The 24635-nt window shown below is 37.7% G+C and overlaps 1 protein-coding gene across 4 annotated transcripts in view; it reads right to left on the reverse strand.

The window, feature by feature from the left end:
- Positions 1-24635, reverse strand: part of BRINP3 (BMP/retinoic acid inducible neural specific 3) — a 227691-nt gene that overhangs the window by 144209 nt on the left and 58847 nt on the right. The gene's annotated exons all lie outside the window — the stretch shown is intronic.

The raw sequence follows: 24635 nt of genomic DNA on the forward strand, positions 1-24635 counted from the left end.
AATATTAAAATAAAGCAGAATAATTGGGATTGGCTTCTTTTACATTCTCTTTCAATTCCCTTACACCATTTCAGCTGGAAGCAGAAGAAAGTCAGCTGCAAAAAGTGTTTCCTTAAACAGCATAACCTGGCAAGAAGCTGCTGCTTGTAGCCCCTTGGTTGATTGCAGCCCCTGGGACTAGGGCTACTGAAAAAGGAACTACGGAAGATACTGTGGTCTAACCCTGCTCCAAACCCAAACCTCACGATCAGCTGCAGCTTGGGCTGTCATGCTGTATTTCTACAGTATGCACAAAGGTGAGTACAGACCTTTCCCTATTACAGTGTTATAGGTTTTTCTTCGGACTGCAAGGCAATACTCAATGATATAATTTCTCAGGAATGAGGATCATACTTCAGCCAACTTGAGTATTAAAATTGGATTCTTCCTTTTCTTGTGATCAGCCTTTACCATGGACTCAAGATCTCAATATAAATTGATTTTTTTACAAAAGAAACCTTCAGCTTCAAGAGGTGAGTTGTGTGTTTTTGGAGACTGACCAAATACTGGAATGGAAGTGCCCAGGTCAAGAAAAAGATATGATGAATGCTGATGACCTGCTGTAGGAATTCAAGGATGACAAAATCTAGGAAAAAAAAAAAGGTTGTTGCTGCTGTATGTGTCATCCCCTGTGTATATCACAGGGCATGAAAACCCATAATCCCTCCTTTCCGATTCAAAGTTCTACAAACATTTGCCTTAGCCATAGCAGTCAATATTGTGATTTGTTTGAAAAAGGTCCAAAATTGAGACATATATTCACCAGGAGACATGATAGCGCTTCTGAGACCTTTTGATAGTCTTCTAACACTATGCTGCTAATATTCAATCATAGTGTAGCATGAACAGCAAACTTGTGCATTGAAATGCCTTTTTAAAGAGAACTCATTCCAAACTTGTGCCTTCAGTACTCTTGAGTATGTCTTCTGTGAATGATGGTACTTAAGTCATTAATTGTATGTCCCCTTTTTATGTAGGCAGAAATTTTTTTTAGCTGACAATTTATACAGATGTATTACATAAATTTTTCTTTAGTTCACTGTCTGTGCATCAGCTTTCAAAATCTATGATGTTTCAGAAAAAGCTATGAAGCAAACATTATAAGAAATGGCGGATTTTTAAAATTATTTGCCTATGTACAGCCTTCCATACACATGGTTCCTGCTGTGAATCTTGTCTCTCCTGCCCATGTTCATCTCCTGTTTTGCCTCTCTTCTGAGTAAGTGAATGATAATGTATAGACCCCTATTTGAAACAGACTCATAATACAGTTTTAGAATATTTATTCAGCCCAGTTTTCTGGATTTAGTGACCCAAAATGACAATCACATTTAGCTGGAAGTGCCAAGATGAAAAATGCTTAGAATTTGCTCATTTTCTCTTTCCCAGACAATTATTATTTCAGTCTTGAGCTATATAATCTCATGAAAAAGTTATCCACCATTTTGGGCAACTGCAGACATTTTTCAGGGCATGGCTTTGAAATTAGATTCATGACACATAAAACACGATACCTGTGTTCAGGAAGAACAAATGGTACGCAAACTTCAAGGTGCTGTTCATGTCGTTACAAACACAGGCGACACTAGAAAATGTACTAACAGATTAAATCATGTAATCTCTTACCTCCGTCTAAGAAATAAAAATCCATGAGGGAATAAAGGATTGAAGTACTATCAATGAGCTGCTAAACCAGTGTGGACTGATCTCAGAGAAGCATATCAGCAGTATCACCTGCTAGTTAGGGCTCCTAAATACTAACACAATGGTAAAGTTTCACATACTGGTACACATAATTGTATAGTGAAATAACCTCTTGATTTCATAAGCATGTGCATCGTGATACTACATTATTGCACAAGACATTAAGATTAATATCATTAATAGCATTAGTAGCACAAGATTAATAGCATATGCCATGTTACTGAAAAATTACACTGTCACAGGCAGCAACTTCTGTGTTTACAGCATACTATGATGGCAGAATACATGGTAAGTGCTATAAAGAACGCTTCCGTTTAACAAAGCTTAGCTAATGTTACCCTTAGTCCTTCTGAATTTGTTGTTGCAGGCTTTTTTCTTTCTGCACAAAACCTTTGTGTTTTAATAGTGACAGGTCACTATCTGGCTTTGATATAAGGAGGAAAATTAAGAAATTGTCCCAGAACTATGTAATTAGCAAGTCCATTGGTGGCTTATGCTGACAGTCTAATTTAGAAAGCAACAAAGAGAGGTGGGGAGCTCTGTACAGGAACATCCAACACTGTGTTGAAGTCAAAGCCCAAGGTGGCACCGCTACAGATGGGGGCCGGACCACCCGCTGGGAATCAGGCAAGTCAAGTGGTGGGAGCGAGTGTCCTGTCCCCTTGGGTCCAAGGCGACCATTTGAACTGGATTGGAGGATCTATGGCCTTGGCAGGCATGAGTGTGAAATGTGTAAGTGTCCAAGGATAGAAATCTGAGAGCAGAAATCACTATTCATATGCTACTCCAATCTCGCTAAGTAGATTTTGTGACACTAAGTGATGAGGTTCTGTTCTTGTGGTTACCCCATGCTAAATTCCCCCATGACAGTTCGCATCGAAGTTCCTATTACAGGGTGGAAGGGAAATAGGAATGAAAAAGTGATAGAAATCAAACTGATGCAAGTCCAAAGTTGTCAGTTCTGGCAAAGAGTTCCTGGTGACCCAAACTTCAAATAGAAATAAAAACCCCCAAAAGTGACTGATCTGTGTCTCCTCAAAATGTTTTGAGAACTAAGACCTGATGGAGTTCTTTTCTCTTTTTCCTTTTGTTTTTTAGCTAATTTTAGCAATAAATGGTTTCATTTATATCAAGTATAGTACTGCCAGTCAACTATTGCCTATCCCTTTATAAGGCCTTCCTGATAGTACCCTATTTGCCAAAGTGATATGAGGATGACTGCATTAAACAGATACTGCAGTAATGGGTGCATTTTGAATTTCTATCATAAATAGAACATTTAGTTTTAAATTATTAAGAGATTTAGATAGTCATTCCTTAAGTCAGTTGGTGTAGTAGCTAGTCACTGCAGAGGGAGTGATGGAGGGCACAAACAGAACTTCAGGGACTAATTCTTCATTTTTATATCCCATCACAAGGCAAAGATGTAAAAACAAGACTAGTGGCTGTTAAGCTAACTCAAAGTATTAGTGAACATGAACTCAGCCCTGAACATGACACTTGTGCTAATGAAAGAACAACCTGTTTTCCATGACAGCCAAGCACTTGGTTTCTGCAATGTAACAATGATAGTGTTCCCAACTACGCTGAAGCGTGGTATTTTTACAATGTACTTTTCCCTTTCTTTAAAAGAAAAAAAAAGAAGACAACTTCATTCAGACAAGTAATTATCTGAAGACATATGCCATCTTTAGAGTTTTACCCTCAAGGTCTTAACAACTGTTTGATTTTGAGATCATTCTGTGTATAGAAGGTTAATTCAGTGACACTAGAACCAGAATGGAAAGTGGCAATCTCAGAAATATACTTGAGATAAGACTTGGCATGGTTTAATGAAGAAAGATATGTTACTCTTGAAAACACTGTTGCTTTTACAGGATTTTTTTTTCTTTTCCAATGGATTTGTTGTTAAAGTCTCACCTTCAGAGTCTGAATAGTAATAGAAAATTGCCACACCTACATACAGACCTGAACTAATATTTCTCCCTCTTAATAGGGTAATTGTATTTGAGATGCTGAATAACAAAAGACAAACACAAAATTACTTGTTAAATATCACTTTCTAAAGTCATCAAAATTGTAAAGAAATAAGAAAAAAAACCCAAACAGATTTTAAAATGAACGAGGTGGTAAGTTGGAAAAATCATGTTGGATATTCTTCAGAAGTATGGCAAGATGTAATTTTTTGGATTTCAAGGGACATCTATTTCCAAAACAGTGAGTTCACCAGGCATGGACTCTATATCATGGATGTTCAGCTGTTGATACAGGAACATCAGGTGGAGACACAAAAAGGGTCTAGCCAAAACATTCCATAGTACTTACAATCAAAAATAGCTTTTTAAACTGAGTATGTGCCAAGTGTGAAGTAGAAGAACGAGGCTGAATTTAACTATAATAATGCAAAACTACGTAATCATATTGTTGTCTTTGAAAGTAACTCTAACTCAGTGGACCAGCCTCACCAATAACCGCACATAAAATCATTACAATAATTGAGTTCTGAGTCTGCAGCAGTGTAAGTTTTTACTGGATTGCCAGCAGATAACTGTTTCTGAACAGAGTTCCAAAACCTACAAAAAAGGCATTCAATAATTAAGCACAATCAAAAACTGAGGAGAGCCTTTAGCTTTTACTTAATCTGCTTCTCAAGCTTCCAGACAAGTTTTATCTAGCAAAGATGGCAAGAAAGAGTTATTTCATAAAAATAATCCTTGTCCATCCCATCAGCTATGTTTTTTTCTTCTTGGAGTGAATGAAATTTTCTGCCTCCAATTCATTATCATTTGGACATTTTTCAATCTGGAAAGGTCCATCTGGCACAAACTATATAACTGCTGATGGTACCCAACATATTGATGTACCCAACCTTATGACATCCTCAGCAGCTTTGAAGATATGTCAAATTCTATCTATAAAATGCTCATTGCCTAAGTTACAGCCTGGTCAGTCGCTGATCAGGAACTCATTGCCAATGATTTTCCAAAGCAGGACTGGGTGCTTCAGATGTATCAGCAATATCCATTAGTCCCTGAGGCAACAGAATATATTTGATTGTACCAAAAAAGCCATCGAAAAGCAGAACATAACCAGGTGTTACCACTCCCAGTCTTAAATTGGAGCATAGTTCTACTGGAATCAGGTACACGGCTAGAAAGAAAAGTTGGAGAATGGAACAAACCGATCTAGGAGGCCATTTACAAGCATCCTCCAACTGAAGAGCTACTCTCAGCTACTTTCCTGCCATAAATAAAATTTGCAAACAGATTATAAATACCTCAGTGGGAATCACTTCTGAGAACTAAGCAGACTCCAAATATTTCAGTGGAGTATTTCAGCACTCTTTCCTTCCCAGTCAAGACAATGACAGTGGCAATCAAAACTGACAATATTACTTCATCAGTTGACTCCATTAGCTTAAGCAATGTAAGGTCCTAACTACAGCTGGCCAGCCTCAAAGACCCAGTACGCTAAAGTCATATAATCAGAGGCTAAATTAAACCCTGTTAGAGGGCAATGGTCTACTAGGATGCCAGGGCTCTTAAAAGTCAATCCTAAAATACTGAGGAATGTATCCTAAAGCAAATGTATCATATGCACAGAGAAAATAATTCCAACTGAATGTAATTAGAGCAAGTGTGGAATCCATATAGACTCTGGTAAGCTTGCCCATGGAAAAAAAATGGAGGTGCCCATTCTAAAACCTCTTTACTTTTTATATGTTGTCAATAACTTCAGCTTTCTTTTAATCCCGACCAGGATAGTTTTCCCACAGCAATACATGTATTGACCTTCCTCACTTCTGCTGAAGTCTTATACAATCATAAGCCCACTCAATGTATGTCTATGTTTACTGCAGAAACAGATGCTCCTACAGATATTTCAAACCTGAGTCTGAATTAGATGATCTTCATAAAGCATCCAACTGGGGAATATTCATTTCAAAGAGAAGGGGCAAGTTTTCCATAGCTCTTTCACCAATGTAAAATATACGTGTCCCTTTGTACAGGTTTTGGCTGGAATAGAGTTAATTTTCTTCACAGTAACTGGTATGAGGCTATGTTTTGGATATGTGATGAAAACAGTGTTGATAACACAGGCATGTTTAAGTTATTGCTGAACAATGCTTACACAGCATCAAGGCCTTTTCTGCTTCTCATCCCACCCCACCAGCGAGGAGGCTGGGGGCGCACAAGATGTTGGGAAGAGACACAGCTGGGACAGCTGACCCCAACTGACCAAAGGGTTATTCCATACCATATGATGTCATGCTCAGCAATAAAAACTGTGGGGAAAAAGAAGGAAGGGGGGGACGGGACATTCCGAGTTATGGCATTTGTCTTCCCAAGTAACCATTACATATGACGGAGCCTTGCTTTCCAGGAGATAGCTGACCATCTGCCTGTTGATGTGAAGTAGTGAATTAATTCCTTATTTTGCTTTGCTTGCATGCACAGCTTTTGTTTACCTATTCAACTGTATTTATCTCAACCCATGAGTTTTCTCACTTTTACCCTTCTGATTCTCTCCCCCATCCCATTGTGGGGGAAGTAAACAAGCAGCTGGGTGGGGCTCAGCTGTTTACCAGGGTTAACCCACAACACTCTTGTAATATTTCCTCTTAATAAGAAAGCATGCTGTACTTCAGATTACAAGGAACTTCAGTACCTCCTCACAGGGTACTTGTATCAATTCTCCTACACAAGAGACAGAGGACAGGCTTGAGCAAGGAGTAGGAGGGCAGATTTCAGAGGTGTAGGGGATAGTCTTAATTTCACTAAACCTGTAATTCAGCTTTCTTGGATAGTTTTATACAAGGGAAATGTTTTTCTCTCCGTTCTGTTGCCTTCAAGTATGTACATGTGGAGCCGTAGAAATTTATTTACTGTTTGCATCAGGGCTTCTATGTTGAGGATTTGGGTGTTATTCTGATTCTGCTGCTTACTCTGTCTTGTCATGTAGAAAGATGGTAGACACTTCCTGGTGCTTTCTTCCACTACTGTTTAAATATGTAACACCTATACTACGTGTCTCAGTAGAGTTTTGATTTAAATACCATAGGTACTTGTAGGTGGGAGAGATACACATGAAATATATAATTATTTGTTATGAATTAGGGTATCAGAATCTAGCTCTAAACAGAAAATGTAACTTTAATTTCTGGGATGGTACACAGGAAAAAAAATGATTATGTGTGTGTATAATTTTGTAAGGATTTATCATAAAACATGTGAGCACAAGAAAATCCATCTAGAATTTTGGATCTAAATCACAGAACCACAGAATCAGAGAATACCAGTTGGAAGGGACCTCAAGGATCATCTGGTCCAGCCTTTCTTGGCAAAAGCACGCTCTGGACAAGATGGCCCAGCACCCCTGTCCAGCTGAATCTTAAAAGCGTCGAGTGTTGGGGAATCCACCACTCCCCCGGGGAGATTATTCCAATGGCTAATTGTTCTCATTGTGAAAAATTTTCCTCTTGTGTCCAATCAGAATCTCCCCAGGATTAACTTGTACCCATTAGCCCTGTCTTTTCCATGTGACTTCTTGTAAAAAAGGAGTCTCCATCTTCTCTGTAGCCAGCCTTTAAATACTGGAACATGGTGGTAAGGTCTCCCCTAAGCCTTCTTTTCTCAAGGCTGAACAACCCCAGTTCTCTCAGCCTTTCCTCATATAGCAGGTTTCCCAGTCCTTTGATCATCTTTGTGGCCTTTCTCTGGACCCTCTCCAGCCTGTCCACATCTTTTTTGCATAGTGGGGACCAAAACTGAACACAGCATTCCAGGTGTGGCCTGACAAGCACTGAGTGAGATAATGACTTCTTTTTCTCTGCTGGTGATGCCCTTGTTGATGCAACCCAGCATCCTGTTGGCTTTCTTTGCTGCAGCAAGCATGCTGTTCACTCATACTGACCTGCTTGTCCACCAGAACCCCCAGGTCCCTTTCCACAGAGCTGCTACCCAGCCAGGTAGATCCCAGCCTGTGCTGCACTCCTGGATTATGCTTTCCCAGGTGCAAGGCCTTACATTTGTCCTTGTTGAACTTCATAAGGTTCTTGTTAGCCCACTCTTCCAGCCTATCCAGGTCTTCCTGCAGGGTGGCTCTCTGTTCTGAAGCATCCACTTCCCCACTCCATTTGGTATCATCAGCAAACTTCATCAGGGTACACCTGATCCCATCATCCAGATCACTTATGAAGATTTTAAACAGTGTTGGGCCCAATATTGATCCCTGGGGGACCCCACTTGTGACAGGTTGCCAGTTTGAAAAGGACCCATTTACCACCACCCTCTGGGTGCGGCCTGTCAGCCAGTTGCCCACCCACCACACAGACCACTTGTCTAGACCGTAACGCATCAGTTTCTCTAGGAGGAGGCTGTGGGAGACTGCATTGAAAGCCTTGGAGAAATCCAGGTAGACAACGTCCACTGCTCACCCCACACCAACCGAGCAGGTTACTTTGTTGTAGAAGGCGATCAGGTTTGTCAAGCACAATTTGCCCTTGGTGAATCCATGCTGGCTTTTCCCAGTCATGCGCTTCATTTGACTTGTGATAGTCCCCAGGAGGATTCATTCCATAACTTTCCCAGGGACTGGAGAAAGACTGGTGGACCTATAATTTCCTGGATCCTCCTTTAAGCCCTTCTTGTAGATGGGGGTGACATTAGCCTTCTTCCAGTCTTCTGGGATGTGCCCCAGTCTCCACAGCTTCTCAAAGATTATGGAGAGTGGCCTCACAACGACGTCAGCGAGCTCTCTTAACACCCTTGGGCGAATATTGTCAGGGCCCGTAGATTGGTAGGGGTCAAGCTCCTGTAATAGTTCACATACCAACTCTTCCTTCACTGATGGTGGATCTGTGTTTGCATCAACCTGGATTTTTGTTCCCAAGGCCTGGGGCCCAACAGTGCTGGTAAAGACAGAGGTGAAGAAAATGTTGAGAACCCCTGCCTTTTCAGCATTGTTGGTGGCTAATTCACCTTTCCTGTTTAACAGCAGGTCAATATTTTCCTTCTGTTTCTGCTTGTTGTTTACGTACCTGAAGAATCCTTTCTTGTAGTTTTTGACATCTTTGGCCAATTTCAATTCAAGCTGAGCTTTTGCTTTTCTAACTGCATCTCTGCATGCCCTGGCAATGCCCTGGCAATGCCCTTGTAGTTCTCAATGGGTATTCATCCACTTTTCCATCTCTGGTACGCTTCTCTTTTGGTTTTGAGCAGACTCAGAAGTTCACAGTTAAGCCAAGGGGGTCTCTTGCTCCACCTACCTCCTTTACCTTTAAAGGGGATGAACTGGTTTTGTGCTTCCAGGAGAGCGTTCCTGAAAAATCCCAGCACTCGCTAGCTCCTTTATCCTCCATGGAAGCTTCCCATGGAATCCATCCCAGCTATGCTCTGAGTGAGCTGAAGTTTGCTCTTCTAAAATCTAAAAACTTTGTCTTAATACTAACTTTCAGCATGCTCAGCAGGATCCCAAACTCCACCATATTGTGGTCACTGCAGCCAAGGCTATCACTAACCGAGATATTACATAGCAGGTTTTCTTGGTTTGTGAGTAGCAAGTCCAGCAGTGCCTCATTCCTGGTTGGCACACCTAACATTTGTATGAGGAAGCAATCCTCTACACACTCCAGAAACTTGATGGATGACATGTGAGCTGCTGTATTGTTCTTCCAACAAATGTCTGGGTAGTTGAAGTCACCCATAAGCACCAGGTTCTTTTGACCTGAAGCTTCTTAAGTGACCCAAATATTGCTTCGTTGGCCTTATCGTCTTAGTTTGGAGGTCAGTAGCAGATGCCTACTGTAAGATCCTCCTTGGAGACAACCCTCTGATCTTGACCCAGAGGCATTCGATAGGGCTTCCACAATCACTGTAGGTGACTTCTATACATTCAAGATTCTCCTTAACATAGAGCGCAACTCCTCCTCCTCTTCTTCCCTGTCTGTCTTTACAAAACAGCCTATAGCCATCCATTACAATCCTCAAGTTATGTGAGTTGTCCCACCATGTTTCAGTTATTCCTATGATATAGTAACTTTCTGACTCGGTGTGGAGCTCCAGTTCCTCCTGTTTTTTTCCCCAGACTGCATGCATTAGTATACATACACTCGAGGTGGTTGGTCTTCTGGTTCTTGTCTTGGGAGGCAGCTAAGGAACATTTGTCACTGCTCTGGTTGGCCTGGCTTATTCCTCAGTTGGTTGCAATGGCATGACATTACCACTTTGGACCCCTCCCCCCAAGTCCTTCAGTTTAAAGCCCACCTCACGAAGCTGGCCAGCCTGCTGCCAAAGATTCCCAAAAATTTTTATTTATAGTGGATGAATATATGTTTATGCTATAGCACAGGTAACTTCCAAGTCATACTCTCAGCAAGCTCATGATTTACTCCTGAATGACTTTGTCCCTGATCATGATCTATAATAGAAAGCTAAACCAAACCCAGGCTTTTTTAAGTGTTTTGTTTTGCAATTTTTTTATGGTCCAATATGAAAATAAAAGGGCTGCTGAAATGAAAATAATTATATTTATTTGTTTTAGGAAACTTTCTGTGAAAATTACAGCCTTTCCATGTCGATACTGAGGGTATCATTAGTGTTGTGGAAATACAGTTGCATCAATGATTTTGTTTTAAAGTTGTGTCCTGAAGGGTTGTTTATAAACATTTTTCCCAGATTATTATATGACCTTGTGGATTCATGGTTTAAGTTCCAGCTATCTGACAAAGCTTTGTGACTCATTTTCTGCTTGCCTTTTCAGTTGTACCATCAGGAATATCAGGAGAGCTTGTCTATCCCTCATTACCCTTGGAAACTGATAAATCTGATGAAACAGAAATGACACCAAAAAGAATGATTTCTCTCTTTTACCTTTGCTTTAATTGCAGATTTGTGTGGAGTCATGCCACTGTCCTGTAAGTTCCCTTAAGGCTTGGATTGCTAATTTTGTTGTTCTTTTAGCTCAGATTTTTTGAATTCTTATTGTGGCAAAGAAATATTTTCTTAATCTCTGTGTTGGGAGTGAACAAGTTGCAAGCAACTTGCAGTATCTGAATTTTATTTAGCTATTCTTACTGAGCTAAAGCTTGGCCAGCATTCCTACACATACAAATTTACATCCACTTGCTGTTATCCTACTGCTCCAAATTAACCATTTTGCCCAAACATCTGATGACACAAAAGAGTGTCCAAATATTCAAGTAAGAATTACTGCTAGCAAGCAATGATGCAAACCTGTCCTTCAAATAAAACTGCTTTCATGGCAGAAAGCATTTTTGTAAATATAAATAGGTTGTTTACATACTCTTCAAATGAATACATTTAAAACAGGTGATCACATGCAAGCAACAGCGCACCATTTCTAACAGAAAAATACATCATGCTTAGAGATGTACATATGGTTCCCTGTCCAGAATATATTCATGTCACTGGTTTAAAGGTTGCAATTTTCCTTACTGAATTGAGGAAAAGGTATTGTGTTGGTAAAGCATTAAATTCAGCACATGGCCTACGGGAGTTCAGGTTTTTAGTCCCCCAGGGAGCTTTTATATGACCTTTGATAAATACCTCTGTGCTTCATTGCAGCCATCTAAGAAACAGGGGTGATAAATGTGTCTTTTTCCAAGTGCCTTTTTGCTGTTACCCATTCAGGTACTAAGCACTCTCAGACTGTGTTCTTCTGTAGGAAGCATTGAGTGTGTACAGAGGGGGGATATTATGTTCTACAGTGATGCAAATGCTGGTACCTATGTTGTGCAAAAACTACAACAGAAAAAAATATGACTCAAGTAATGCAACACAGCTGCAAAACCATGGATATGAGTCCAGTTTTATAATTAATGTCTAGCTTCAGGACAAAAAATTTGCTTCTCACTAAGATGCAGGAGCTTTGTCTTAAGAAATGAGAAATTTCACAATTTAGAAATGGCAACAGGTATGACTGGTAAAGATCTGTGATCTGTTTTCTTGCACTGAAAAGTAGAGTAACATGCTGGCTAACCTGTCTGACTGGCACATTCTAGAACTTTTTTTAGAGCAAGCGATTGTTATTCTCACTGCTGGACACTGATAATGTATGAGAAAAAGGATCGTGTCCAATGAAGTGTACACAATACAAAACCAAAAACTGAGGAAATGTCAGGTTCAAGCTCAGCTGAAGAGTCTAGTTCAGGAAAGGATCTTTTAATAATCTGACTGGAACTTGCATTTTAGGAATCCTTTGCAACAAAGCAATCTTCATTTGTTTACTGCTTACTGGTGGTCACAGTACTCAGCATGCTCTTTAAGTTCCACAGATTTCCATCTCTGGTGTTAACTCTTCAGTGTGTCCTTAAATGCTTATAAAGCCTTTGGAATGGCCTTGAATACAGGCTTATACTAAGCTCTCATGTAAGTGTGTTTGTTACAGAAGATGCTGGTGTTTTCATAAAAGCATGGGCAGCCTTTAGTATCTATCTTTTGTGCATACTAGCACACTGCAGTAATTACTTAAATATAGAATTTAATATGCATAAATAAATAAATAAATATCCATTTTCTTATGTATCTGGGTAAATGTTCCTTCTCAAAATATGTGAAGTTTTTATGCAGCTCTCAGAGTTGTGCCCTCTGTACTCTGGTCAAAAACTCAACTTTATCAGATAAGAAATGCTATGCATCAATCCAGCTGCTTTCCCTGTTCCTGCATTTATTCTACTGTTGTCAACCCACATGATTTTCTTCCCCTTTTCTTCTTGCCTGCCTATATGAACTATTTCTCCTTACCTTTCTCTAAAGAATATTTTTTCTTTGAATGTAGAAGATGCCTTAATAGCCTTATCACCAGCATTTTTTGGTGTAGAACAAAAGGCTTTTTAGAAGGTTAAACTATAGGAAACATTTAACAGCAAATAATAATAATAAAAAAAAAACAAACTGATTCAAGGGAAATCACCTGCTGGATTCAAATTCTCATCTTCTGCTATGCTAAAATTGTATCTTTAAGAAAACCACCCTGATCTCCTATTAGCTGTAAAGGGACAGACACCATGGGAACACTCATTTCCAGGAAATATAGCAAATTGTTAAAGTGCATTCCTTTAGGTATGAGCTAACGGACCCTTTTAATCACTTGTTAGGAACTTGATTCATCTGTTAAACTCACTTATCTTACCTGGATTTATCAAACTTTTCATTATTTTTCTTCTATGTAGGCTGTCCATCAGAGCTGCATTTCCTCAAGTAACTCTGCCAATGCAGTTTGGCTAACTATGTGGTAGTACTAAAAGCTAATAAATCTTTTAAGGAGGACAGGGAGCCCTGAGAATGCTCTAAATTTAAAGTCTGATTTACATCCTTGGCTCAGCAGAAAGATCCCCTCTGTAAGAACAAAAGCTCCAACACCTAAGTAAAGCAGAAAATTCTTGAAGTGGCAAAATATTACCTAAGTCTGGGCTGAAGTTTAACTCTGGATAATAAATCACAGCTGGGCACTGTCTGAGAGCATAAACCCTAACTGGCCTGTCTTTTACTTTACACTTTGAAAGCTGATTTAACTGCCAATTAGATTTCTCTTCCCTGAGTAAAATAAAATTGCTGTTTCTAGTGAGATTTCGTATTGGTCCATTGCAAAAATCATTCAAATTACTGGAAGGCTAGAAATCAATAAAATAAAGTGTGAGTGAATAAAAACCCATTAAGGAAGGAGAAACCTATTTCTAAACCCTTTACTTTCTAAAATCTTTTTTGATAGTCTGATAGAAAAGTGATTGTAGTAGGTTTAGAAATATTTTGTTGCATGTGTCTTTCCTTCTCCATATCTGGATCATGTTTGAGCATCAAAGAAAGAATCTTTATAATACCATGTGTGTTTTTTGAAAGAGTCTCAAGGGCCCGCATTATTTCATAGACTCACAGAGTAATTTAGATCAAGAGGAACCTCTGAGGTCATTTAGTCCAACCCCCTACTGAAAGCAGGTCCCATTAGCTTAGGCTGCTCAGGACTTTTTCAGTTGAGTTTTGAACACTTTATTCAGTCAAATTTCGAATATCCCCAGGAAGGCAGATACTCATATTTTCACTTTGTGGACAAAATATTCTGTTGCTTAACCACTCTCACTGTGATTTTTTTCTTCTATGCCCAAATGAAATTGCTCTCGATGCAACTTCTGATCATTGCCTTGTGGTATTTTGACATGCCTCTGCATGGCTCTGTCTTCTCTACAACCACAGGTAATGTATTCAGTTATCAGTATAAGACCTGGCAACTTCAGATAGCTATGTCTCCTCATCCTGTGGCTTTTCCACTTCCATTTGGAAATGTACTATATATATCATAGCTACTGCACTTCTATATATATACCTTGTGAAAGCCAGTAACAGAGGGGTGAGTGAGGACCCAGCTCTACCCAGGAAAAGAGGCAACAGTCCCCCAGTAATTTCTAACCACTCAGAAGGGAATATCCCAAGTCTTAAAAATTTTCTAATGATGTTTGCTCTTCTATGCTGCAGATCACTGGTTTCTAGCTTCTTGCTAGCAAACAGTATATTTCCATAACCAGAAAAAGCTGTGAACAGCAGGACAATAAGAATAAAAGATTTTTATTTTTTTTTCTGGTATCTTGTTTCCTCTCAGGTATGGTTACATATGGGACTGTGACCAGCAGTAATCAGTGCTGGTTTTCTTGCTTTTTGGGGAGAGTTTAGGGCACAGATGAGACAGAGGTTCTGAAATTTATCACAAGGAGACTTCTCCAATGTACCAAAGAGGCATGGTTCAAACAGGAAATAAAACCATTAAACCAATATTATAAGTATTATTTTAACATCTAAATGGATTTAATCTGTTTTGTCTGTATGAGGGTTTCAGATATTTATGAAAGATTATTTCTTTCCCTGGTAGACTTTCTAAAGCTCACACTTCTTGCACTCTCTGACACATAGTATCCTTTCTGTTGATGAAATATGAGATTTAAAATAAGCTATATGTCTAACTGCTCTTCACACTTTGATGAATGTTACGCTTATTCCTAAATTTATGAGAAAATGAAAAACTTTTGTAGTTACAGACTAGAAAACATAAAATAGTTTTCTCATTTTAATAACTTGACTTAAATTTTTCTATGTACTATAATTTAAAAAATCATGAGCAGGAATAGATACACTAGCAAGTAATAAATCAGCCTTGCCATTCTTCTGTTATTACTAACCATGAGTGAATGTTATAGATTTATGTTCTGGTAATTCACCACTTTCCATCCATTATCCTGTGGCTAATTTGTTGTGTATATAATAATGGATTCTCAAACTCATTATATTAAATCCTCAGATACGAGAAAGTATATAAAATTGAAGATAAAAAAAATCCTGAATATGCAATTTGCTGCTTTGGTATAATATGGATCCAAATTTACAATTGTTTTAATTTCAGAGGTAATAAAACAGTATTTACCTGCTGCATCAGAGCGAGGGATGATGGTTAAAGCACCTGTCATGATAGCTAGAAGCATATTAAGAAGCAGAGATCAGCTAAAAACTACAAGCCCAGTCTCCTAATGGTTGTTGCTTCAGCTTCCATTGACTTAAACATATTAGTTCTATTTGGCATCTTTTTGTTATGTGAAAACCTAGTTAGCTTTACTATCTAGCAGCAATTTACATATATTACACATAGTGTTGTGTTTCATGTTTTGAAAAGGTTGTTCTTACAAGTCTAGCTGGCAAGTTTTTAGCTACCCTTGAATACTTAAACCATACAGTCACTTCTGTGACCAACATCTCCAAAGCAGGTGATAGACAAGACTGATTTCTCAGCTCATCATCAAAAGCAAAAAGAGAGTAATAATAATTGTATGGACACTCAAGTCTAAAGGACTATTAATTGATAGAATTGTTTCCACTTTGACATGTGGGAAACAGGGAAAAAATAGAGTTTCTCACTAACAGCTTCATCAGCTGTTTCATAAAAGTGGACTGACTATTTTTCGGTCTTTTATGATGGCATGAACTTCTTCAGACAGCTACACTGAAGGCAGTGATCCAGGCCCTGCTGCACCATTGTCTTGGATTTATCTGTGTTTCATTTGTCTCTTATTGTCTTTTATTTAATCTATCCCATAGCTTAACTTATGTTATATATTGCATTATATTTTGGTTTTTTTGTAAGCTTATTATTATAACATTGGTTACCTAATCCCATTAGGGCTTAAAATATTTTGTTTAATAATTTATCTATTAATTTTGTTTAAAAAATAAAAATGTTGTAACTAATAAACTCTGAAACCATTCAAAAGAGAAATGTATACTGGAAAGAATACCTTAATGAAATACTTTAAAACTGTGCACAGGAGTTTTTAAACAATTGTAAGAGATTACTTAGGACTTGGAGTCTTTCTAGTTCTTTCTAGATGCCTGATTTTGAACTAAGTGTTGGATGGTATATTTGTCCCTTCGGAAGTGAAGCAGCAAGATACCTTCTAAGTGTGTATAACTACAGTCTAGACCATAGTGGATTTTTAGGATATTTAGGACATGATCGTTGCAGGTTCAGCCATCAGCGAGTGATCTTTGGTACTTTTTATACTATTGCACTTAGCTATAAGTGTTTTAAATATTATCTTACCTATGAAAATGTAATCACAATATACATTCTCCCATGTAAGCTTGATGGTATTGTAAGGCTTATCTATTTGTGTAAGTCTTTCTTCCATAACAAAAGGCAAACAGCAGAAGCTTGAGAACATAAGTGTAATTCTGTTTGTGTCACATCCCAAACTGAGGAACTCAATATGTGACTTTTCACAAGTTCAGGCCTTTCATACCTTAAATCCAAGCTCCACTTTTTTTAGCTAGGTGTAAATAAGTTGTAGTTTTCCTCCATATTCCAGCTGTGAAACATAGACATGTTCAAACACAAAACCAAAGCAGTCTAACTGAACTAGGTGCTGGAAAGCAGATAATAATCTGATAGAACTCGCTTTGTGACTCTAAATTACACACTAGCCATGCTTTGAGCATCAAAGATGGTAGAGACAGTTGAGAAAAAGCTATTTTTCCCAGAGATACACTCCCTTCTGATGAAAATCCTGAAATAGCAGTATCACAGTTGCAAATGGAGATGAGAATGTGTTTCTCAAAAGGTAGATTTCTTTAAAATTTCATGCAAATAAATGGCATGTATGCTTAATGATACTGAAAGATACACATTTCAAACAAGGATACAAAAGCAATTCTAACAGCAGGGCACCACATGGCTACCAGGTGCTCAAACCCTTAACACCCACTCATGAGATGGGAATCGAGAGAGCCTGAGAAACCACTCAGAACCCCAGATGGAAAAGGGTATGTCCGAAATATTAAGCATAAAATACAAGAAGTAAATTTTAAAAACCAATTCTATTAATGCAAAAGACCCCCCCCCCAAAGTAATTGATAACCACAGTACAAAACTTCTGAATCTTGTAAAGCAAAAGCTATTTTATACTTTAAATCTGAATCCTACCTCCAAATGATCAGTTTTAGGTGGACAGGCTATGAAAGAAGAAATCCTGACTAGCTTACCCAAGCTTCAGAGACTACCTGAGACTACCCTGTCCAACAAGCTGGGACAATTCGAGACATCTTCTGATGACAAAACCTCTAAACAAATACAAGTTCAGTACATTGCAAGCTGCCTTTATGTTGATATTTCCAATCAATTTTTTATTTTTGCAATCAAGTCATTTTTCATTTATCTGTGTCATAATTTTTTCCAATGGGAGGATTTTGCAAGACTTGGGCACAATTTTTAGTATGAAGACCTGAAGGGAGGTCAGCAACAAACTATGCACCTGCTAACATATTTGTCACAAAAGCTTAATGCAAAATTCATTACAAATAGGTGAATCAAAGAGTCTTCCCTCCTTCTATACAGGTGTGACTAGCACTGTGGATAATCCATGAATGAGAAAAATTAAGCCCCTGATGTGCAGTCTACAAAAATTGGAAAAAATAAGTATATTCCTACAAAAAAATACAAAAAATGAGTAATAGCAAATAAATGTGAAAATATTCAGACTTCACTGCTGAAAACTGACATAAAGTGTTAAACTTGCTAAGCATTTATGATTCCATTTTTTTTCCTGATAAGATAGTGTATTTAAAAAAACAACAACAACATTTTTTTATGAATAGATACTGATTGTGTCAGTAGGATCATAGGAACACAGGCTGGAAGTGACCTCAGGACATTTCTAGTCCAAACTCCTGTCCAAAGAAGGGGTAGCTCTCAGGTCAGACCAGGGTACTCAGAGCTTTATCCAGCTGAGTGGTGAAAAGCATCAAGGAGGGAGATAACAGTTTTATCTGCTTTAATCTCCTGAATTATTGTGAGGCTATGAAGAAAAGCATTTTTTCCAGACCAATTTCCAGTCACAGGATGAATTGAAAGAATTCAGTGGGCCATGCCTGAAGCAAGGTCCTACTCACTGTGTTTCAGAGTATCAAATCAGGCTCTCAAGGAGAGTGAGAGACATTATCTTAACAATTTAAATTATATCCAGTGAAAAATGTATAGAAAGTAAGAAATGTTTTCCAAATGAGTCCATGAAAAAGAGTAACTATTTGCAATGAAAAGTGGTCAGCAAAACCCTTGGAAGTGTTTGTGAAACTGGATACCTTTGAGCTGAAGTTATAAAAATGAAAAGTATGTTGTAAAAGCAGACCAGCTGCTGTAAAAAAAATAAATTCTTAGGGGAAACAAGGGATCTAGAAAGCTTCAACTCTGCTATGGATATTTACAGTTCATGAAGGCAGAAAGCAAAAGGATAGGAACATCCTCTAAAAATTATTTAACAGCAATAAATGTCCACAGATCTTGTATTGCTAGAAATAATTAAAACTTTGCATGATAAGCACTGGAAAGTGCCACTGTTCAATTACAGACACAGAAAAGGAGTGAGACATTGTGAACCTACCTTCTAAGCTGCAGTTATCTGCAATACCTCCCTCAAACAGATGAAAACTAGCTATGGGGGGCTAGTGTTTATTAATTTATCAAAACAGAAATGAACTTAAAAGTGATAAGGAGCTAGTATAGGGCCAGATATTGAAATAAAAGCTTACTGCCATCCATGCTTCCTGTGAAAAAGTAGTTTGTTGTCTGGAGATCAGGAGAACTATATGCAGAAAAAGATAATGAATTTAAATAACATGAGACTAATGTCAGCTCATTGAAAAAAATCCTCCTTTTTATTGCATTATGACACAAGTAGATTGGGTGCTACTTTAAAACCTTGGAAATAGTTCAATTGTGCTTATCTATCTTCTGATTGCATTTCCTACATGATGACTTTGCACTGCTTATTATTTTAATATTAACAATATCATGTCAGTCCAGCCTACATAAGTACACACTGTGATATTGTTCAAATTCAGAAAGAGATGTTAGCTACACTTGCCAACAAAACAAAATCCCTGCAATGTTTGAATTCATCCTGAAACATAATGATATCTTTCAGCAGAAGTCTAAGCAGTTGCTTGAGCCCAAACCTGCCTTCAGAAGCAAGCCAGCCCTCAAGAGTGGGCATTAGCTGAATGTCATGAGACCCCAAGCTGAACAGAGCTTTGAGGTTGGTGTGTGTTGACCTCTCCTTCATATGAACTACCCCAAAAGACCAAAAAAATCCTGCTCCTAATAGCCAGATAAAGATTTAAGAAATGAATAAATAAAAATAACCCTTCCAACTTTTAAATTACGCAAAACAAAGCAACTGAAAAAGATAAGATAAAAATTAAAAAATGAATTTGTGCATTGATTTCTACCTGTCTGCTCCTGGCTTCAACTTTACCAATTCAACAGGTATACATTGAAGCACTGAGCCCTATCCCTCCAGAAATTTCCCAGGACCTTCAAGGGATTTCCCTCACCTCCACAGTCTGTCTCCTTCATGCTTCTAGTTTCCCACTATAACTCAATTGCTCCCTCTGGAAGCAACTCTGCCCTAGCTTTCTCAGTCTCTTCCTCAGCCTCTTCCTCAGCCTTAAGGGTTCAGCTCACCTTTTTCTTTTATAAAAGTGTAACACACAGAGGGGGGCTGGGGTGGTGGGGGATAAAAAAAAAAAGAAAACTCATCGTCATCAGGATCCATTAAGCAGAGCTTGGTCTTGGCCATCTTTTATGAAGAGACCAAATGTCATTCTACTTACAGGTGCAGTAGGATGAAACACAGTATTCATATGTACAAAAAGTTTCCTAATAATAATAATAAAAAAAAAAAGCAGGTAGGAAACTTAATAATATTCTTTCTAGAAATGACACCAGTTTTAATTTTTCTTGACCAGAATCACCAATACAACTTTAAGGACTTCAGACTTTAAAAATAAAACATGGTATACCCTGGTAAAAGATAACATTGAAATCTATCTCAAAAATATTAAAAAAAAAAAAAAAATCTTTAGAATTAGTCTTCACAATAAAACATCCAAAATGTGTTTAACATATCATTGGAAATCTAAAGGCAGACCAAACAAATTTGTAACCAACCATTAAAGCAGAGAACTATATAAAGAAGTCCTCTGTTTCCAAGTATAAAAATATTAATCAAGAAACATTGGAGCTTAATAGGTCCAACCATAAAGTATAGAAATAAAGTCTTGTCAATTTAGATGGGATGGTAAGTACTATGTTTGGCTCATGGAAAATTTAATATGCATTCAAGAAGGACTTCTGTATTAATGAGAACCCTGCTAAAGTTTGTGTCGTCACCTGAGTGCACAAAAATGGAACCGGTGGGGATGAGCTACACAGGAAGAAATCTCAGTGCCAGCACTGGTCTCTGATTATCATGCTGGAGGGTTCTCCCTAACCAAAGCCTAGTATTTCAGAAGAAGAGAATATTTGTTACTGAAGGTTTTCCTGATGAAAGCGTTTCTGACTTTATTCTATTTCCTGCAAAATCCTGTATAACTCACTTAAGCAAAAAGCTCATACTCTGAGGCATTCAGCTGCCTCTACTATACAGGTTCTAGAAGTTAAATTCAGTCCTAATGAGTTCATCAAATATTACTTTAATGCATAGCACTAAAACACTACATAATAACATGTGACAGGAGAGGTTTGCTGTTACAGAGAACTACCATGTGGTTTTTATGCCTTTCTACCACAGAAAACCAAACATGATTCAGCTATTTATTAACAAAGTAGGATTCAGACTTCTGGGACCAGAGGACCTCCTGTGTCACCACTTCCAGCCCTTTTCTTCTTGAAGCCCCAATGCATTTCCAAATCTATTTCCATTTTTACTGTATTCTGCTAAACCTTAACTGCCATGAATAGAAATATGTTGCTGTAATTAGACCAAAAATGCCAGCACAGGCTCTTCACTTTCAAAGGTGTAATCCAGCTAATTTTCAAAGGTCTTCAGTAGCAAAACAAGGAGTTATCTTTCATCTTGTATAAATGAAGGCTAAACTACCTGGTGTATCAAAAGGTATCTGCTATGATTTCAGAATTTCTTTGAGCTCCATGAGTTTATTATTAAGGCCACACAAACTGTGGAAAGACATTTGTGTCCAAAGATATAGCCCCAAAGACTATCACAACATGTCAAAAGCTAGTTTTGCACTATTACCAATATTGGATATTAAAGATTATTCTTCAAAGAACATAATTTCTTTTCTGAAAATAAAATTTCTTCATTAAGGAGAGTACAATTAAAATATAATTATTTTCAGTAACATTGACTTTAGCTGATAATGGTTTTGTTGCATTGTTTTCCTAACTGCTAGTTTTCTTTCCAAGTGAGAATATCTTTATACCCATAAACACCAAAACCAGAAGCCTTTGAATTTGTATCATCACAAAACAAATTGTTTTCTCTTATCAGCACATTTTAAATAATAAACCTATGGGGGTTTTTGTTAAATACTCTAGTTCTATAATATCATCAATTAGTTACTATAGCCAGAGAGATTAAACCAGGTCTGACAGAGGATGAAGAAATTAAAAAGATAATGCAATTAAATGAAAAAAGGTGAAACAGTCCTTGCTGGTTTTGCATTTTACATCCCTATTGTCCACTGCTCAGTAATTTCTACTCTTTGTTTTATATTACCAGGAATACATTTTGTATAGTATATTACAGCTATATATTATACCTTTTCTTAAACCTCCTTTTATCTAAAAAAAAATTTCCATTCTTATAAAGAGCTGTCTGAAATCAAGCTATAGCTTGTCCTACAGCAGAATACAATGTCATATACAATTTATGGTGATTTTACTGGAACTGTAGAGAAGAAAAAGATGTGTTTTCTACTTTTTTTTAATGTATCTAAATCAAAACCAGTTTGTAAATCAAAACCAGGAAGGAAAATATATCTGTTCATCAATAACATTAGGTTTAATACTTTACCACTGAAATTAATTTTTCTCTGAATTGAACAGGGGAAAGTTTTTATCTTTATGTGTCTGTGGTATATATGAGTTTGACATAGCAACAGAGCTCTTATTTTGATGAGATTGAATGAATCTCTATATTGAACAAACATGCACAACAATGTCCTTTATTTTAATAAAATCCTGTACAGTTTTTGTAAGTTCAGTCTTCTAACGTTGCTTTATTTCAAGTAAACAATGCAGGTTTCTCCCACCTATAGTTGCACTGTGCTGGTAGTTGTTATTATAGCAAGATGATACCAGGAGGAACAAACCTATCAATATTAACAAGTATTGAAAATAATGCTGTCTTGACATCAACTTACAGTGTGCTAATAAAGAATTTCAGAAGTGCTAGATTGAATTTCCTTTTAGAAAAAGGAAAATAACCAACTGTTTGAAAGTATAGCCAATAAGACAAAGTTACCCATTTGCCTAAAGATAAATCCCAAGTTATCTGAAATACTGTAGGATTGCACAAAATACTCCTGAGAATATCCTCAGGTAGGTGACTGAAAACCAGATACTCCAAAATATTCTTGTGAATTCCCTGATCCCAGGCATTGAAACTGGTATCCACAGCTTGCTGAATATATGCCGTCATGTGACATCACTGAAAATATTTGAAGTAGCTAAGGGCTCAGTTCAGAAATTACTGAATGATTGTATTACACAGGAAGCCAGACCAAACAATCATAGACTCTCTTTCCTACTTGATAAATGTAAACATTTTATTTGTTTTCACTGCAGGAACATCTAGAAATCTTCACTGAGTGAGGTGTTGCAGTGGCTTGGGCTGGTTAAGCTTGGGTTGCTACCAGAAAGGGAGCAAGGGGTGCCTTGTCTTTTCCTGCCTAGTCAGGCTGACTGTGACATTGCAGAAGTGCCCAGATCATACAGGGCAAGCAGCAGAAATGCAACTGCAGAGCAGAAAGGTAGGGTGAAAACATTTCTTTCAGCAGGTTAAGCAACATACTTCATCAACATTTTTGGCACAGCCAGGGTGGAGCCCAGTGTCTCACTTTCACAGCTCAGCATGTCATTTACCATGGCACCAAGAGTCAGAGCACTCACCTATTTCCCTTCCCTTTCACTGTTCTTCCTCTGAGACTAATTTTCTTTCATTAGCTTGGCTAAATGATAAATACGATCTCCCTTCTGATGGAATAATGTATGTTTGAATAATAACAATAAAAAGTGTTTTATTCTTTGCTGTTAATGAATGCTTTGATCTCTAAGGTGGGCTTGGCATGGGGTGTGAGATGGTCCACAGGAGACTCATTAGCCTCATTTGATTGCTGCTGAGATACTATGATGAAGTTAGAGACAGCTCATGTCCTCCATCTTCTGTCAAGCTCATTTGATATGAAATGATACAGTTCATGTTTCAGAGCAGGTCACTGGTTGCCATGCATTCATTTCTTGCTTTCTGTAGTCGTCTTTAACCTGAATAATGAGATATTCTATACATACCACAAGATATACTGTGAATACTATAAGACCCAAAATACTATGTTTTTTCCTGTGTTGACATAAGGAAAAGGAAAAGAAAAAGAAGAAAAAAGTCTCCAGTCTAGTGCCTTAAAAAAAAAAAAAAAAGGAAAACCACATCTTTCTCTGCTTTGTTAATTTGCAATATCAAGACATTCTTTTTTCCTCTTCTGTACTAGGGACAATTTAAGCTTATAACCCTCTTCTGTGTTACTATTTTAGTTAATCTATACTATAAAGTAAAATGATTTTCATATTTATTTTTTAACACAAGCAGCCATATTTTTTTTTTCTGATATTTTAGTTACTAGGAAGGAGTGGGGGAACCATCCTTTACTGATTGCCTGGTTTTGACTCAAGATAATTTGATGATACAGGCAGTGATGATGCTATTATGGGATGGTACATTGAAATGTGAAGAAAAGAAACAAAAAGAAAAAAGAGAACACCTTGACACAGCCACCATTTTGGAGGGTCAGAAAAGACACTGTTAAAAGGTTTCATGGTTTGACTTTGTGTATTCCTCCACTGAGAATAAAGCAACTAAAGTAAGTAAACATTTTGCCTTTTATTAATATGGAATAACAATTTTCATTTATGTAGTGCCTTTTTAACTCCAAAATAGCATTAAGCTCTTGGACAAACTTTAACATATATACAGCCTCCACAGATTAATCACTTCATCCACTACTGCAGTGGAACTACTGCTGATGTGAAATATGAGAGGCATTTAACAGTTCATGGCAACATAGTCAGGCACAGGAAAGGAACTGAAGAATAGCTTCCCCATCTAAAGCTGAAGGGAAAACAAACTTCATGAATGGGAAGTGATCCAGGCTTTGGGGCTCACAGCCCTTTCCTTTAACACTTCTGGGACTTTTTGCCAAGACACTGAGACAGATTATGGGTCATATGTCTCACAGTCATGTCTGATTATTTCTACAGATGGATTTTTTTCAACTATATAAACACTTTTTCTCTCTATCTATAATAAGAAATAACTGAAGTGTTCA

This window comes from Aquila chrysaetos, chromosome 12 (genome assembly GCF_900496995.4).
Source record: "Aquila chrysaetos chrysaetos chromosome 12, bAquChr1.4, whole genome shotgun sequence".
NCBI lineage: Eukaryota > Metazoa > Chordata > Aves > Accipitriformes > Accipitridae > Aquila > Aquila chrysaetos.